A 12,496-nucleotide genomic window follows, 5' to 3' on the forward strand; every position below is an offset into this window, starting at 1 on the left:
TGAGAGAACAGAATCCATTTCGTCTAAGTGTTCTTCATTTTGTCTTTACACTGCCTATATTGTCAGCAAACTTCATCTGTATATAAACTCTCCCCCGAGTGCGCAGTTGCCTCAGAGGTTACCATATAAGTTCACATCAGGGCACATTTACTTACCCGTCCGCAGTAGTTCACAAAAGTGCACTGTCCGACCAGAATGCACTCTTCCGCAATTCATTACGATCGTATGCCCAATATCGTGCATGTGTTGCTTCCCCGGTCAGGTCCGCTGGAGTTCACCTTCATCTACCTGATGCATGTAAGTGCTTGATCTTGCGACACAATTTGAAAGTTAAATTCCGCGCTCAGTCCGAATCAGTTGGATCGTCCAAAGGCATGCCCCTCGATTTCTGTTGCATGAAAGCCAGTGCAGCCTTGCCACAATCCGATCCTGTGCGACACAATCCCCAGTGAAATACATGTCACAGCGGACCAAATCCCAAAAACGTCAGAAAATCCCTATCCTGTCCAAGGGAAAGTAATGTGACGCATGCCCAGTGAAGTTTCTTTGTTCCCAAAAACCTATAAGAACTGTCTGTTATGTAAATAAAGATGGAATCATCTTACCAGACATGTGTGTGACTGATTCTCTGAGCAGTTTGTTCTAAACAACAATGCAAAAATGAAACAAATTTAGTAAAACGTAAGAAAATATATTCAAGTCTGGTATCCCCGTAATCATAACGACCCATAGAATAAAGATAACATGATTATTAGGCAATGCGGTGAGCACGAAAAAAAAAATGTAAAAAATCCAGTACAGAATTGATGCTTTTCTACTCCTGCCCTCATAAACAAGTTCCTAAATTTTCAACAATAGGTGATACCAACACCAAAATGGTAACACTGGAAAAAGCATCTCATCCCGCAAAAAAAAGACATCACATGGCCCCAATAACGAAAAAGCGAAAATTTTAAAGCCTACAAAATGAGACAACGAGAAAACAAAAATCCTGGCAGTTGCAGGACGCTTCTTCCCTTCTGCGCCTTGCTGTGCGCCCATTAAACAAGTAACGTCCTCATGTGGGGGGTCTCTGTACTTGGCAAAAACTGCAGAACAAATTCTATGGTGGGTTTTCTTTTTTTATCTTTTGGAAATGTGTAAATGTTAGGGCTAAATGAATATATAGCCGGCACAATGTAAAGTAGACATATGGGAAATGTTATTCAGCAATTTATTTAGGTGGTAAATCTATCTGCCTGAAAACTAGGTGATTTTGAGTTTCGAAAATGGCAAATTTTAAAAAAAATTCATAATTTTTTTGCAAATAAGCGCAAAACTTATCATCAAACATTTACCACTAAAATGAAATACAGCATGTGGGGAAAAAACTGTCTCAGAATCGTTTTGATAAGTGTTCAAAAGTTATAACCAAGCGACGCAAATCAGAATCCAAAAAATGGGGCTGAGCCTTAAGCTACAAAATGGCTGTGTCCTTAAGGGGTTAATAGAGAGCAGTACAAAACGAAAACACAAAAATGGAAGCGCCCATTAAGGAATTGATTAATAAATTAAAAAGCTGGAAATGTTTTTTTTACATAGTCATACATTTACATATAGTGTCTTTTTAAATTGTGATTGTATGTTTATGTCATATGTGAATGTTAGTTGTGTGATGCTATTACTGTCTGCAGCACTATAATTTCCCTTCTGGAAACAATAAAGTTATATCTTTTCTTAAAGTGTCACTCGAAGTATGCATTAAAGGAGTTCTCTAATAAATACAATACTTGCACATATTCCCAATGAACGTATATAGACACCAAAGAGATACTTTGGGGCACATTTACCCGGTCCCTGCGCGATCCCCTATCCGGATGTCCGATGAGGATGAACCCTGCTGCGATTCACGTAGATCGTGCACCTGATATGCTGCATGTGTCGCTCCCCTGCTCAGGTCCGCCGGAGTTTACCATCTTCTTCCCGATGCAAATGCTTGACTTGCAACACAATTTCAAAGTAAAATCCCACGCTTAGTCTGAATAAGTCGGATTGTCCAATGGACCAGCCCCCCCAACCCCAGTTTGTGTCGCATGAAAGCAGGTGCTGATGCACCAAAATGCGATCACATGCGTCAAAATCTTCCGTCTCCCAAATGCGGCACGGATAGGAAACTTTTGGACTATCCGACCAAAGTGGGGCCACAGGACCATTCGTAAATGAGCCCATTTGACTCCATGAAATACCTTGGATATGCACTTATTTAGGAAAGACACTTCTGCCTCAATATTATATATTTCCTCAGCTGGACTTGTAATCTAGTAATTGTAAATATGCCAAAGCCTCATGTACCCTATAGCATAGTAAAAAATAGAGCTCCACTTCTTAGTTCCCTGGTGAACAGTTCAATGTGTTTATTCCTATGGTTTCTCACTCTGTTAGACATAGATCTCAAGTAGAATACAGCGCAAAGATTCACAAGATACTTCCCAGGTGAGCAACAATGTTCAGGGAGGATTTATTACTAAAGCTTTATAAAATAAGCCATGCAAAGCACACTGTGAATAAAAGCCGAACAGAAGCAAGTACAGTTATTTATTTCAAATTAAGCAGATTTTTTTCAGAGATATATGTATAATCTAAATCTGTAATAACAGTAATTTCTATTTAGCATTAGGCTTTATTATCCTAATATACTGTAGAGCGCAGGCAGGACTGCCACTAGGAATTTTCAGGGTACAACTGGCACATTTTGTGCTTCTGCAGTAGTCAATTTAGTAACAGTGCACCAACAATAGCCAATATAGTAATACTGCCCCCACATTAGAAAATTACAATCATTGGGCCTCAACTGTAGACAATAGTCACAGGGCCCAAACCAGTAGCATATTGTCACAGGCACCCCTCAGCAGCTCCTAGTCACAGTGCCAATAATCACAGTAGCAAATAATCACAGGGCCCCAACAGTAACCAATAGTCACAATGCCCCCTACAGTTGCCCATAGTTAGATTGCCCCAAGTACCCCATTGTCACAGTGCCCTAAACAGTTGCCCGTAATGATAGTGCCACCCACAGTTGCTCATATTCCTAGTGCCCCCCATAGTGCTTCAAAGTCCCATTTCACCACACTGATATCACGTCCATGCAAGCCCGGCACATCAAAAACATGCACACCAAAAATGGTTTTATGAAAGGACCCTTAGGATTTTCCCTCCCTCTAGATCAGAAATATAGAATTGTATTTTGGACTGGATAACTTGCTGCATAATTACATGGTTTGTGTGGTAAGTAATCAAGTTCAATTGGCATGGACAAGTGTACCTACTTAGGACCCTTTCTCAAAAGCATTTTCCATGCTTTTGACATAAAGCAGTTACTTTGACCCATTGTATTCAATGGGTTTTGTTAGACATGTGTTCTTTTCCACAAATACAATCAGTGAGCCATTTTAACCTTTCGAAAATATAAAACAGTTTCTACAAAACTTTTTTTGGTTTTGCAAAACACACAGAAGACAATAACCATGCAAAACAACCCCCCAACTCCAACCCCCTCTTCCCCCACCATCTCAGTCAAAGGGTTTCTCAGCCTGAAAGGCCAGGCTATGTCTTTACCACTAGACGACAATACCAGCTAGAGAGAAAGCACTGTCTAAGCAGTGAGATGACACAAGCAATTGCCCAAGAGTGTATAATGATTGCAACATCCCGAAGAATGTTTGCAGGTGGCATGTTATAAGTTATAAGCCACGTTTGCCATTTCAGTAGTGGGGGATTCAGCTACTGAGCACACAGAGATATGGAGATATGGTCTGGACGGTAGTTTGGATGGGTGGTAAGGAAAGGGGATTGGAGAGGTAGTTTCATGCCGTGGATGAATTGCAGAACCTTCAGCCCATTGGACCACTACTGACACAAGGAAGACCGGACTGAAGAAGTTGCTGAACAAAGTCATGCCATATTTTTGATAGGTGAAGCAGGTTTTTTTTTTACTTCTTAATGAGAGTGTGGTTACACAGTGTATCTGTGATAAGTTTTTAAACGCATTGCAGAAATGTATGTGTTTTACATGTTTCCATGCTTTTGGCTGGTCTGAAAGCATCTTTTTTTCTTTTCTGGAAGTGTAAGCAGCTATGAAAATGTTAACACATCTGCTTACACTTCCAGTAATTAAGTAAAATGCTTTCAAACCAGCAAAACGCATGGAAACATGTAAACCCACACACCCTGCTTGATCTTTTTGCCTCACAGCCTTAGAAAAAGCTTATTGTATGCCTCCTGCTATTGTTCTGTATGCCTGTTGTGACCTTGGTTCTCCATTTGACTTTGATCCTGTCCCGCCTGCCTTGACCTATTACTGCGTCCCCGACTACGATCCCGTGCTGCCGTCCTGACATCTTGCCTGTCCCCGACTATGATTCTGCCTAACGTCTGTGTTCCTCGCCTTGGCTACCATTTGGGACGACCTGGTGGTACCATGCCGAGGCAAGTCCAACCCACTTTGCTCTTTTGAAAACCGGGTGCCACTTAGATTCCAGTCCAAGGTGCCGGTTAACGTCATCATCCACGGTGGTCCAGTGGGTCCACTACCCCTGGAGCCTGAAACTCACCTTGGTAGTTGTTTATACTTCTCAAGGATCACAGATGAATCATCTATGTTGCTCATTGGAGATATGCCAAAAGTAGTTCACCCCAATGTAAATAACTGTCAGTTGATGTAGATGAAGTACCTTAAAATCTATATGGAATGCATAGATGGAAAACAAATAGGGGAGTGATAAATATTGTCAGTGGGGGCTAGGGTCTTGACGGCCACACCCCCTGATTTGCGGCAATCCGGTCGCGTGCGCCAAAAACCCCTGTTAAGTGCGCCGCAAATCAGAAATGCTTTCCGCAGACCCTTAGTAAATGTGCCCCATAGTCTCCAATTGATGAAAATTAGGAACAAACTAAATTCAAATTAAATAAAGCAAGTAAGTAGAAATTACAGTTAAAGTCTTCTTTAAAATGTACCTGGAATAAAATATACAACAATTGAAGAATCCTGCAGAAAATATCTTTTTGATGTCTTTGAATGACTACTCTTACCCAAAGTCTTACCCATGTGTCTTATTTAAGCCTATTATGTATTGGTGAATTAAAGATTCAGTCGATTTTGCTCATCTCATCCAATTCCTTCATATATGAAACTGATAAAGAAAACTGGTTATGGTAATGATAAAAGGATAAAATAATGGATAATATCTAGAGATGAGCCAACATACTCGTCCGAGCTTGATGCTCGTTCGAGCATTAGCGTACTCGAAACTGCTCGTTGCTCGGACAAATACTTCGCCCGCTCGAGAAAATGGCATCTCCCGCCGTTGTGATTTTTGGCGGCCAGAAACAGAGCCAATCACAAGCCAGGAGACTCTGCACACCACCCAGCATGACGTGGTACCCTTACACGTCGATAGCAGTGGTTGGCTGGCCTGATCAGGTGACCCTGGAATAGAATAGTCCCTGCCCGCGCTGCTCGTATCATTCTCTGTCTGGATGCCGCTAGGGAGAGAGCTGCTACTGATCAGGGAAAGCGTTAGGGTGTTCTATTAGAATAGTGTTAGGCAGGAGTGATTCTACAAGAACCCAACAGCCCTTCTTAGGGCTACAATAACGTTTTATTTTACTTCTTTTTGGTTTGCCTGTGGCTGGGCTTGCTGCCATTAGTAGTGCAGCTAGTACCATATTGTGAGGAATTTGCTGAGAGACTTGCGGCCGTTGTGTTTAGCTGTTAGTGACACGCATATCCACCTCAAATACCGAAGTGGGACAATTTATTAGGGGTTTGATTAGAATTAGGCAGAGTCTGCTGATTTTTTTTTTTTTACCTTTATTTCTTTTTATAGCTCAAAGTCATCTTGCAAAAAAAATTTGCTTTCAGTGTAGGCTAGAAAATAGCCATAGGAGAACCCCAACGGCTTACTTAGGCCTACAATAGCATTATATTTTCCTTTTTTTTGTTTGCTTGTGGCTGGGCTTGCTGGCATTAGTAGTGCAGCTAGTACCATATTGTGAGGAATTTGCTGGGAGACTTGCGACCGTTGTGTTTAGCTCTTAGTGACACGCATATCCACCTCAAACACCAAAGTGGGACAATTAGGGGTTTGATTTGAATTAGGCACAGTCTGCTGATTTGTTTTTTTTACGTTTATTTCTTTTTATAACTCAAAGTCATCAGGCACAGCACAAAATCCAGTTGTGTGCTGTCAGTGTAGGATAGAAACTAGCCATAGCAATAGGATAGCATCGTTTTGTTTAAAAAAATAAATAAATTAAAAAATTTTTTTTAAAGTTTACACTTTAATTTGGAAAATGTTTAGCCCGAGGGCTAGGGGTAGAGGCCTAGGGCGTGGACGTATGCGTCCAACTACTGCAGGGGTCAGAGGCCGTGGTCCTGGGCGGGGTGAGACACCACCTGCTGATGAGGGAGCAGGGGAACGCCGCAGAGCTACACTCCCTAGGTTCATCATGTCTCAAGTTACTGGGACTCGTGGTAGAGCACTGTTGAGGCCAGAACAGTGCGAATAGGTGATGTCGTGGATTGCGGACAATGCTTCTAGCCATTTGTCCACCAGTCAGTCTTCCACGCAGTCCACCCATGTCACCGAAATCAGCACTCCTCCAGCTCCTCCACCTCAGCCTCCTTCCCCTCAGTCTGCCCCCTCCCAGCAAAATTTGGCATTTGAACCGGCATACTCTGAGGAACTGTTTTCTGGACCCTTCCCACAGTCACAAACCACTTGTCCTGCTGCTGCTGAGCTATTTTCCGATGCCCAGGTTTTCCACCAGTCGCAGTCTGTGGGTGATGATGACATTATTCACGTAGTGGAAGAAGTGTGTAAAGAGGTGTCGGGCGATGAGGAGACACAGTTGTCAGACAGTGGGGAAGTTGTTGTCAGGGCAGGAAGTCCGAGGGGGGAGCAGACTGAGGATGGATGAGGTGACAGACCCAAGCTGGGTTGATAGGCCGGGTGAACACAGTGCTTCTGAGACGGAGGCGAGTCCTATAGCAGAACAGGTTGGAAGAGGCAGTGGTGGGGCCAGACGGAGAGGCAGGGCCCGAGCTGGTGCATCAGCGCCAAATGTTTCCCGTAGTCAAGCGCCCGTGGCGAGGGCTAGATTTTCAGAAGTCTGGAGGTTCTTTAAAGAAACACCGGATGACCGACGGACTGTGGTGTGCAACCTGTGCCAAACCAGGATCAGCAGGGGTTCCACCACTACTAGCTTAACTACCACCAGTATGCGCAGGCATATGAATGCTAAACACCCCACTCAGTGGCACCAAGCCCGTTCACCTCCGGCCGTGCACACCACTGCTCCTTCCCCTGTGTCAGCTGATAGTCAGCCCCCTGCCCAGGACCCTGGCACAAAAACCCCATCGTCGCCTCCACGATCCTCCACAGCATCCACCAGCGTTCAGCTCTCCATACCCCAGACGCTGGAGCGGAAACGGAAATATAGTGCAACCCACCCGCACGCCCAAGCCCTTAATGTCCACATCTCCAGATTGCTTAGCCGCATCTGTGCGCATTTCAGGAAGTCCAGCACAGATGCTGCCACTCTCAGGGCAGCGCAGCGCCGCCTCCAACTGCCCGCTCACCGACTGTTGTGCGACGTGCCCACGAGGTGGAATTCAACATTAACCATGTTATCCAGAGTTTACCAGCAGTGCAGAGCGATTGTAGACAGCCAGATGTCAACTTCCACCAGAACTGGTAGTCAGGTCAGTCAGCTTCCTCAAGTCTACAATGAGGAGTGGACGTGGATGTCTGATATCTGTCAGGTGCTGAGTAACTTTGAGGAGTCAACACAGATGGTCAGTGGCGATGCCGCCATCATCAGCCTCACCATCCCGCTGCTTGGCCTGTTGAAAAACTCTCTGGTCAGCATGCAGTCGGAAGCTTTGCGCTCGTCACAAGAGACGGGGGAAGAAGATTCCCTTGTTGATAGCCAAAGCACCCTTAGGTCTGTTTCTCAGCGCATATCGGAGGAGGTGGAGGAGGATGAGGAGGAAGAGGAGGATAATGTTGGCGAGACAGAAGAGGGGATCACTATGTTTGGGTTTCCCCTTCATTTCATCTGTCAGAAGGAATGAAAAGCCTCAGATTGATAGCCAAAAGTAGGAGTGGATACAGAACACAGAGGGCATGCAAATATCCCATTTACTGGTCATCTCTGTTTTGGATCCACTCCTGTTTGTTTTTGGCTTTACTGACGATGGATTATTGACTGATTGAAAGCGGACACTGACGGATGAAATGAAGGGCAAAATGATCAAAATGTAAAAATATTGCCGACACCCTCTCCACTCTTTTGGGGGGTTTCTACATGTATCCGCATTTAACAGAACAGGTTCTGTCGTAATCTATGGAATCATCTGATGTCAGTGTAAAAAAGAGTGCACTCTTTGATGTTATAGAGGGATTTTGGCTCTCAGCTCGGTCCTTTCAAGCTGGCACAGACGTTACCTTGTCGCGTTACTCGCGTTCAAAGAATTTATTCCAGCACCGATTACTGGGTATTCACTCTCCTGGACCCATGGTACAAGCAAAATCTTTCCACTCTCCCTGGAGAGGAAAGGAGTGTGAGAATGCATGAATACCAGCAGGCCCTGGTGCACAAGCTGAAACAGTATTTCCCTTCTGACAGCGCTAGCGGCAGAGGGCGTACTTCTGCGGGACAAGTAGCGAGGGAGAATAGGCGAGCAGGCAGCTTGTCCAGCACTGGCAGGGTTACGCTTTACAAGGCCTTTGCCAGTTTTATGTCACCCCAGCAAGACACTGTCACCTGTCCCCAGTCTCGGCAGAGTAGGGCTGATCTTTACAGAAAGATGGTGAGGGAGTACGTAGCTGAACATACCATCGTCCTAAATGATCACACAGCTCCCTACAACTACTGGGTTTCAAAGCTGGACATGTGGCACGAACTGGCGCTGTACGCCTTGGAGGTTCTTGCCTGCCCTGCCGCTAGCGTGTTGTCCGAGCGGGTTTTCAGTGCAGCTGGTGGCATCATCACCGATAAGCGTACACGCCTGTCGACTGACAGCGCTGACAGGCTGATGCATATCAAGATGAATAAAGCCTGGATTTCTCCGCATTTTCATTCTCCACCAGGTGAAAGAAGCTCAACCTGAATAATGTATGCACTCCTCCTCCTCATTTTCCTCCTTCTCCTCCTCTTTGGAGAGGAAACTGGCTATCTTTTGCCAGGGCCAACTGGCTCTAGCTATAGTACACTATGTATTTAATTTTTCTGGAGGGCCACCTACCCGGTCCTCTGTTTTAAGCAATTTTTGGGAGTGCCACATACAGGCACTCAATCTATTTAATTTTTCTGGAGGACCACCTACCTGCTCATCTGGTTTGAAAACTTTTTTGGACGGCCACATACAGGCACTCAATTTATTAAATTTTTCTGGAGGAGCACCTACCTGCTCCTCTGGTTTGAAAACTTTTTTGGACTGCCACATACAGGCACTATCCAAATTAAATTGTCTCCATAGCTGCCTCCAAAAGTCGTCCATATAGCTGCCTCCATACATGGTCCCCTTATCAAACGAGCTGTGTCAGGCAGAATTTTTGGTTGTTTTCATGGATTCCACATCAAACTTGTAAACTTTGTCGCCACCCTGCTGTGTAATCCACAAAATATACTGGCAAACTTTTATCATTTACCGATATTATTTCAGCGCTTCTTGCGCATCTGTTTACATTCCCCTCACCCGCCATATCCCAAACTTATAAGAACGCTACTACACTTGATCTTATACAAAAGGTTCTTAGAAGTGCTGTTTGGGGAGTAGCCGAGAGACAGGGGCTTGGATAGGCGAAAGCTCGCCTGACAGCGGAGCGCCAGCTCCATCCCAAGATCCAACTAACATAGTTTTAACTGCAGCACCTTTAATCTACCACTAGTTCACTGCCTCCATACATCGTCCCCTTATCAAACGAGCTGTGTCAGGCAGAATTTTCAGGTGTTTCACCAGATACATAGTGGAACTCGGCCCATCTGTCGCCGCCATGCTGGAGACCTGAAGTTGCAATCATAGCAGCGCAATATGGATGCCCCATACTGTCGCTCTTAATCATGGAACCATTTCCGTAAAAACAATTAAAAATAGAACCGCTATGCTATTCCATTATTACTAGGTGAAATATTCAAACGACCCGGCCTGCTTTGAAAATAATAATTTTTTCAAAGTAAACGCTTCTGGCTTCCAGGCCCATTTTGGGTGGGGAGGAGCCGAGAGACAGGGGCTTGGACAGGCGAAAGCTCACCTGGCAGTGGACCGCCAGCTCCATCCCAAGATTAGGCAGCCTCAGAGGCATCCATGCATGCTGCCCCTGCTGTTTCCTGTCCATTTTGCCTCCACGATCCTCCACAGCGTCCACCAATGTCTCGTTTCAACTCTCTATACCCCAGACGCTGGAGCACGAGAGGATATGCAGCACATCATCCCCTTATCAAACGAGCTGTGTCAGGCAGAATTTTCAGGTGTTTCACCAGATACATAGTGGAACTCGGCCCATCTGTAGCCGCCATGCTGGAGACCTGAAGTTGCAATCATAGCAGCGCAATATGAATGCCCCATACTGTCACTCTTAATCATGGAAGTCGTCTCCATGGCTGCCTCCACATGTCGTCCCCTTATCAAAAGAGCTGTGTCAGGCTCATTTTTTGGGTGTTTCACCAGATACGTTATGGAACTTGGTCACTATGTCGCCACCATGCTGTGTTATCGACTAAATATACCGTCAACCTTTTGTTCACATAGGAAATCATTTCACCTCCTTTGGTGAAACCTGAGTCCATTTCGGGTATGTTGCCATGACACTCTCTAGCCTGCCACTGCTGCCGCTGCATGCCGTCCCCTATAGTGTCAGGGTCAATTATTGCATGTTTTAGATGCTATCTAGCCTCATTCGGTCACTCTGTCATGGCCATGCTGTTGCCCATAATTTTTGCATAATGGTGCGATTAAGCAGCCTCAGAGGCATCCATGCATGCTGCCCCTGCTGTTTCCTGTCCATTTCCGTGGTGTTTCCATCCTTTTCTGAGGTTCCCAGGTGTTTGGCCAAGCTTCCCTGTGCAGAGCCTTGGTCCCCTTGAAAAATGCTCGAGTCTCCCATTGACTTCAATGGGGCTCGTTATTCGAGACGAGCACTCGAGCATCGGGAAAAGTTTGTCTCGAATAACGAGTACCCGAGCATTTTAGTGCTCGCTCATCTCTAATAATATCCTGCCTTACTTGCACATATAGCTAGTTCTACACAATGTTAGTTCAAATGCATATATATTCAGCTTCATTGGCCTGGGCCCTCACATGAGGGAGAGAATTATGGCTTTATATCATAGGGAGCTTTCATTGCCACTCTCAATCTCAAATGGGTCTAGGCAATAATGCCCTCCATCACCTTTCTATATATCTTTGTGATGTAATCCCAGGCTATAGCTCTCTGGAGCAATCCTGACTAGAGATGGTCAAATTTGTTGAAATTCAGTTTGACCCGATTTGCCAAGTTTTTCGAAAAAATTTGATTAGACCCGAATCGAATCATTACGAATCACCTTAAAAGACAGGTATTTCCTGGCTGCAGAGAGCCTGTAGGGTGTTGTAGAACGTTGTGCCATGCTTAAATATGCATAGGGAGCATGGTTTGGTCTTCAAACAATGCTGTGTTTAGCATGACTTGCATAAGACAGTCGCCGCTCTTAGAATCACTTCACTCTTCACTTCCATGTGCACTTACAAAGGCCAACTTCACCAAATAAGCAAAGCGGGAACGCTGCCTGACAAGGTAACGTCTGTGCCAGCTTGAAAGGACCGAGCTGAGGGCCAAAATCCCTCTATAACATCAAAGAGTGCACTCTTTTTACACTGACATCAGATGATTCCATAGATTACGACAGAACATGTTTTGTTAAATGCGGATACATATAGAAACCCCCCAAAAGAGTGGAGAGGGTGTCGGCAATAATTTTACATTGACGTCCCTGATCATTTTGCCCTTCATTTCATCCGTCAGTGTCCGCTTTCAATCAGTCAATAATCCATCGTCAGTAAAGCCAAAAACAAACAGGAGTGGATCCAAAACAGAGATGACCAGTAAATGGGATATTTGCATGCCCTCTGTGTTCTGTATCCACTCCTGCTTTTGGCTATCAATCTGAGGCTTTTCATTCCTTCTGACAGATGAAATGAAGGGGAAACCCAAACATAGTGGCAACGTCATAGAGTGGTGGAGAGTGAAAACAGCATTATGGAAATCACAGGTTGTTCCAGGGAGAGATCGATCAGTTGGCAACAGCATGAGTAGGCCGCAGAGTGGAACAATGACAAATTATGGAGGTGTCAAAAACATGGTAGGCCACAGAGTGGCACAATAACACAGTGTGGAGGTGGCAGCAGAAGCAGGAGGCCACAGAGTGGCACAATGACAGAGTGTGGAGGGGGCAGCAACATGGTAAGCCAAAGAGT

This window comes from Engystomops pustulosus, chromosome 4 (genome assembly GCF_040894005.1).
Source record: "Engystomops pustulosus chromosome 4, aEngPut4.maternal, whole genome shotgun sequence".
In the NCBI taxonomy this organism is placed as follows: domain Eukaryota; kingdom Metazoa; phylum Chordata; class Amphibia; order Anura; family Leptodactylidae; genus Engystomops; species Engystomops pustulosus.